Consider the following 7,372-nt stretch of genomic DNA (forward strand, 5'->3'; position numbering starts at 1 on the left):
GTGCCGCTTGTTACTTCGAATCGCTAGGTTTTGCGGATCATCAGCAAGGCAAGTAACACTTTGATCATACCCCGTTCATACCTAGTTTTATTGCATTAGATCTGTTACCCTCAAACACATTGCATGTTTAGGATCTAATAAATTGTGGGTATTGGGAAGTAGTTGAGGTAGTACCTATTACCTGTTTTCTATTCAAACCCTTGGGAGTTACTTCTACGTTGCTTTTATTATTGCCATGCTATGCTCGTAGACGTGGATTGGGTTTGAGTGAAATTCATGACAGATGTGAGATTGTTAATTAATGGTTTACTTAAGGTGGCAACTTAAACTCACATCTGGGTGGATTGAGGTACCTGGGTATTCCAGGATTGCCTGTTTTTCTTTGGACCGCCACCCAGGTTCAAAGGGATCATGAGATTTTTCATGCTAGAAACTTCCGTGTGCAGCCGCAAGCTATTATGGGCTCTAGCATAGTTGACTAAGTTGTGTGAACTCTTACAGTGGTAGACTAGCAGATGTAGGGGAAAGTAGGTGTAACTGTCTACCCATACGTAAGGTGCAAACACTTCTGAAAGACTGTGTCTTGGTCATCCGTTACTCAAACACCATGTAGTGCGAGTAATCCAACGGAGGAGATCAAGTCTTGTGGGGAAAAGTGCACAAACCTCTGCAGAGTGTACAAACTGATCATGATTAGCCGTGTCCCCGGTTATGGACAACTTGAGTATCTAGTACTTGGATTATCATGTGAATCTCAACACCATGTTACTTCTAATTAATTTTGTTGGGTTATTGATGATCTTTAATTGGGATTGAGATGCTGTCAACCATCTCAATGTTTCACAACCACCATGATAGTTAAATAAAATTTATTCCTTTTGAAGTAGGATAAAATTGGCTTTTCGCAAAAATGTAACCATAGAGCTTTCCACCAGCCAAATATGCATGTAGTATAGCATTGTTATTGTTCATTATTCTCTATGCGTTACATTGCCAGCATATTCTATGTGCTGACCCGTTTTCGGGCTACAACGTTTCATGTTGCAGACTTTTCAAACGACGAGTAAGGTGCCTTAGGTCGTGGTCTTATACTCAGTGATGCCGCTGGAGTTGATGGACTCACTTATCTTCCAAGTCTTCCGTTGTTATCGTTTTAGATGGCCTTAAGCCATGTTTATCATACTTAATCTCTTCAGAGATATTCGATGTAATAAGTGTGTGATTGCTACTCTGTTATAAATCCTCCATTTGTACTGTGCGTGTCAGCATTACTGATCCAGGGATGACACTGGTGCACAGCAGCACAGGCCATTTGAGGTCTGGTCGCTACAAAGTTGGTATCAGAGCACACGCTGACTATAGGACACGACCACTAAGCTTAAGCCCTAGAAAGCTTCTCTCTTCTCATTTCTGACTCCTCTCCACTTTCTACTCTTTTAGGAATGGCGAATGCAAGGAGCAAGTTCATGCAACCAGATGAAGACACGCCGTTTGGACGACATTTGAAGGAAGTCACCAAGTACTTGAACATAGGAATACCAAGCGTCACCGGAACCTACAACGCCACATTACCCGAAGAGGAGAGCTGGAAGATTCAAGTTATCATTCCAGGAAGAACGTTCGCGCCAATTACGGAACCCATGAGATTGGTTTTTGAAGCACCAACTTGGAGTTTAGGGAAGAGCATGGCCGCACATATCGCCATGGGACGCATTGGAGAAGTCTACCACCAGGAGCTTAAGGATACAATTTATCAGATTTGTGGACGTCGAGACGCGCAATGGGAGATGATCAAGACCAAGAAGGATGGATCAATTGCAGCTTTCATCCAGGAACAGAACCAACATATTCGTCGCCAGGAGAACCAGATGTGCACGGACCAGGAGGAACTGAAGAAGGAATTCACAAAGATCAAGGAACTCCAAGAAGAACTCAAGACTACACGCGAAGATTACTTGGAGGAAATCAACGCACTTGTCGGAAAGATTGACGACCTGGAGAAGAAGATTGGAGCATCCATGGGAAATCCAGTGCCAAAAGCAGAAGTCGACGAATGCACTTGTCCGGATAACTACATCATCATCGACGACACCGACTCGGAACCAAGTGAAGACGAATGGATTGATGAAGCTGGAGCAGACATCATGGAGTCTTCAACGGATCAGAATTTTCAGTAGACCACCATACCAGTAGTAGTTTTACCTCCATTCAGTAGTATAGTTCAAGCACTTTGTAACGCTAGTTAGATCGATTGTTTTGCCTTGTTTGGATTGATCGAGTGATATTGATTGAATTTTGTCTCATGAGCATATGGGTAGTGTTTTCTCTCTAGACCTCATTCTATTCTTAATTCTCATCTTTTCTAAACCCATCAGATGCCTCCGAGACGCGACACCGGATTTGTTTTCCCGCCAGAGATCACCCAGCTGATTCAGCAACAGAATGCCCTGATGCAAGTGTTAGTGCAGAACCAAGGCAACAACAACAACAACAACCCACCGCCACCACCACCTGTTGATCACTTAGCCCGTTTCTTAAGGTTAAACCCGCCGGTGTTTTCCAGTAGCACCGAGCCGATTGTTGCAGATGATTGGCTCCGCAAAGTTGGAAGGGAGTTGACCACTGCAGGATGCACAGATGCGGAAAGAGTCCGTTTTGCCGCACATCAGCTTGATGGACCCGCAACATCATGGTGGGAGAATTATATAGCCACGCACCCTATTGACACTATCACATGGGACCAGTTTCAGCAAGCTTTCCGTACAGCTCATGTTTCAGCAGGACCTATGGCTATGAAGAAGTGTGAGTTTCGCAACCTACGCCAAGGAGGACGCACCGTAGGCCAGTATGTGGAGGATTTCAGTAAGTTAGCACGTTATGCACCAGATGACGTTGCTACGGATGCAGCCAAGCAGGAGAAATTTCTGGAGGATTGAATGATGAGCTGAGTATGCAGTTGATGGTAGCAACTTTCAACAACTACCAGGAACTGGTAGATAGAGCTCTCATGATTGAAGGGAAGCAACAGCAGATTGAAAACCGTAAGAGGAAGTATGGACAAGGGAAGTATAACTCAGGAGCTCAGCAGAAGCCACGATTTACCCCGAAGCCGGGAGGACAGTTTCAGCATACCCATGGAGGGGGTAGTTCGCACAACCATAATGGCTCTAAAAATGGAAATGGGAATGGAGGAAGCAACGGACAGAACCGCACCAACCCATCTACCCCAGCCAAGAGGGACCTGAGCCAAGTCACTTGTTTTAAGTGCCAGAAGAATGGACATTATGCCAACGAATGTCCTGAAGCCCAAAATGGAAATGGCAATGGAAGCTCTGGGAAGAAGCCGAACCCGTTCAACAAAGGACATGTGAACCACATGAGCGTGGAGGAGGTTGAAGCTCAGCCTGATGCAGTAATAGGTAAGTTTTTGGTTAAGTCATTTACTGCAACTGTTCTTTTCGATACTGGTGCATCGCATTCATACATATCAAGGGGATTCGTGAATAAGTTTAAGATGTCCACCAAAGTTCTCAGAAACCCTATGTTAGTAACCTCGCCAGGAGCAGAGTATATGGCCACCAAAGGATGTTTTCAGATACCATTGGCCATTGGTAGGCATGTTTTCCCCTCAGACCTCATTGTTTTGGAATCGCAAGGTTTGGATGTGATTCTGGGAATGGATTGGCTATCGTTGTATGGAGGAAACATCGATTGTGCCAGCAAGACGATTTTGCTTACCACCCCAGAAGGAAAAAGGATCAAGTATGTATCCAGGCATATGCCGAAGAGGACTCAAGTGAATTCCTTATCAGGAGGAAGTACCAGTGGTGAAAGACTATCCGGATGTATTTCCAGAAGAGTTGCCAGGCATGCCACCGGATAGAGACATTGAGTTCTTGATTGAACTTTTGCCAGGCACCGGGCCAATATCTAAGAGACCGTACAGGATGCCCGCTAAGGATTTGGAGGAAATTAAGAAGCAGATCAAGGAGTTACTGGATAAAGGCTATATTCGCCCAAGTTCGTCACCTTGGGGATCACCAGTACTTCTAGTAGAGAAGAAAGATGGATCACTAAGGATGGTTGTTGATTACCGAGGATTGAATGAAGTGACCATCAAAAACAAGTACCCACTGCCGATGATAAATGATTTGTTTGACCGCCTACAGGGAGCTAAAGTATTTTCCAAGATCGATCTACGATCAGGATACCATCAGTTAAAGATTCGAGAGCAGGATATCCCAAAGACAGCTTTTACCACCAGATATGGATTGTATGAGTATACCGTTATGTCATTTGGACTGACTAACGCGCCTGCCTATTTCATGAACCTGATGAACAAAGTGTTTATGGAGTTTTTGGATAAGTTCGTCGTGGTGTTCATTGATGATATTTTAATCTTTTCCAAGGATGAAGAAGAGCATGAGGAGCATTTGCGATTGGTACTTGAGAAGCTCAGAGAACACCAGTTATATGCCAAGTTCAGCAAATGTGAGTTTTGGTTGAAGGAAGTTGGATTCCTTGGACATGTTATTTCTGGAGAAGGAATAGCAGTAGACCCTGCCAAGGTTGACACAGTGACAAGTTGGGAATCACCCACGACAGTTGGAGAAATCCGGAGTTTTCTTGGACTTGCAGGATACTACCGGAGATTTATCGAGAATTTCTCGAAGATTGCTAAACCCATGACTGAGCTATTGAAGAAGGACACCAAATTCAAGTGGACTGAGGAATGTGAAGCTAGTTTCCAAGAGTTGAAGAAACGATTGGTTACATCACCAGTGTTGATTCTGCCAGATCAACGCAAGGATTATGAAGTTTATTGCGACGCTTCTCGTCGAGGACTGGGAGCAGTGCTTATGCAGGAAGGAAGAGTTGTTTCGTATGCTTCACGACAACTTAAACCCCATGAGAAGAATTATGCTACACATGATTTGGAATTAGCAGCCGTGGTGCATGCATTGAAGACATGGAGACATTTTCTCATCGGAAACCATTGTGAGGTGTACACGGATCACAAGAGTTTGAAGTATATTTTCACGCAGAAGGAGTTAAATCTCAGACAGAGGAGATGGTTGGAGCTCATCAAGGATTATGATATGAGATTGCATTATCACCCTGGAAAGGCAAACGTAGTAGCAGACGCGTTAAGCCGCAAGAGTCATGTCAACGCCCTCATGACAGGAGAGTTACCTCAGGAGTTAGCCGAGGACCTTCGCGAGCTATGTTTGGAGATAGTCCCGAGAGGCTATTTAGCGACATTGGAGATTCAGTCTACCTTGATGGAAAGGATCAGAGAAGCCCAGAAGTCAGACAAGGAGATTAAAGAGATAAAGGAGAAGATGAGCAAAGGAAAAGCCAAGGGATTTCGGGAGGATGAGCACGATACCTTATGGTTTGAGGACCGCGTTTATGTGCCAAAAGATCCGGAGATCAGAAAGTTGATTTTGCAAGAAGCCCATGATTCACCGTACTCGATTCACCCAGGGAATACCAAGATGTATTTGGATTTGAAGAATACTTTCTGGTGGACCGGAATGAAGAAGGATATTGCGGAGTATGTAGCAGTTTGTGATGTATGTCAGAGAGTGAAGGCAGAGCATCAGAAGCCAGCAGGATTGCTGCAACCATTGCCGATACCCGAATGGAAGTGGGATAAAATAGGCATGGATTTTATCACAGGATTACCCCGGAATCGTTCAGGCTATGACTCGATATGGGTTGTAGTTGATCGATTGACGAAAGTAGCTCATTTTATTCCAGTGAAGACCACTTACACCAGTGCTAAGTTGGCCAAGATATACATGACCAGGATAGTATGTTTGCATGGAGTTCCGAGGACCATTGTATCAGACAGAGGAACCCAATTTACCTCGAAGTTTTGGAAGCAGCTACATGAAACATTGGGAACCAGGCTGGAATTTAGTACAGCATTTCACCCACAGACAGATGGACAGACCGAGAGAGTCAACCAGATTTTGGAGGACATGTTGAGAGCATGTGCACTAGATTATGGATCTAGTTGGGACGACAATTTGCCATATGCGGAGTTTTCATATAACAACAGTTATCAAACCAGTTTGAAGATGGCCCCTTTCGAAGCTTTGTACGGAAGGAGGTGTAGAACACCGTTGTTATGGGACGAAGTTGGAGACCGTCAGTTGTTTGGACCAGATTTGATTAAGGAGTCTGAACAGAAAGTAAGGTTGATTCGCGATAGGCTCAAGGTAGCCCAGTCCAGGCAGAAGAGTTATGCTGATTCTAAACGAAAGGAGACAGTTCACGAAGTCGGAGACAGAGTGTATCTTCGAGTATCACCACTTCGAGGAGTGAAGCGCTTTGGAGTTAAAGGAAAGTTAGCGCCCCGTTTTATCGGACCATACAGAGTGTTGGAACGTATGGGAGAAGTTGCTTACAAGCTGGAATTGCCCGAAGGATTGTCTAGAGTACATGATGTATTTCATGTTTCACAGTTGAAGAAGTGCCACGCAGAGATGGCTGAGATACCACTAAGAGATACTGTGCCACTGGAAGCGATTCAGTTGGAAAGTGATTTGACCTATGAGGAGAAACCAGTTAGGATTCTCGAGTATGCCAGCCGAGTTACCCGCAGCAAGGTTATCAAGTTTTGCAAGGTTCAGTGGAGTCACCACACAGAAGATGAAGCCACCTGGGAGCGAGAGGAAGATCTACGGAAAAACCACTCCCACCTGTTTTCTAGCCAACCCGAATCTTGAGGGCGAGATTCATCTTAAGGGGGGTAGGTTTGTAACATCCCAAATTTTCAATTTGGAATGTTATACATAGATCATCATTGCATATCATGTTTTGTTGCATTTTGACAAATCCTCGATAAATCCTAAGCAACTCAAGGACCCTCACAGAGAGTTGGGGATTTTTCTTAAATTTTCATATTTGATTTTTATCAAATAATAAGACGAGGATTTTGGTTTTAATTATTTTCTCTCCAGAAAATATTTCATTTTAAATAAACGAGAGGAGTAAATATGACTTCTCCAAAAAAATATTGAAATACTGGAGGTAAAATGTTAAAATCATTATTTGGAATTTATTCGATTTTATTGGCAATTTTATTGCATTTAAAAATATGCATGTTTTCAAAATATTTATTTTGATTTTAAAAATGTTCACCCTATTCTAGATTTTCTAACTAGACGGGGAAAATTTATTCCATATTTTTCTGATATTTATTTATTTTTTTAAGCAATATTTTCCGCGGAACATATTTAAAAAAAAAAAAACAAACGCGCCGCTCCGACTGGGCCGAGCCCAGCTGACGGCCCGCCCCGCCCGCGCTCTCCTTCCTCCCCACGCTGCCGCCGGAGTCCGCCGGGAGCACGAAGCCGCCGCC

Source organism: Triticum aestivum, chromosome 3D, assembly GCF_018294505.1.
Source record: "Triticum aestivum cultivar Chinese Spring chromosome 3D, IWGSC CS RefSeq v2.1, whole genome shotgun sequence".
Classification (NCBI taxonomy): Eukaryota; Viridiplantae; Streptophyta; class Magnoliopsida; order Poales; family Poaceae; genus Triticum; species Triticum aestivum.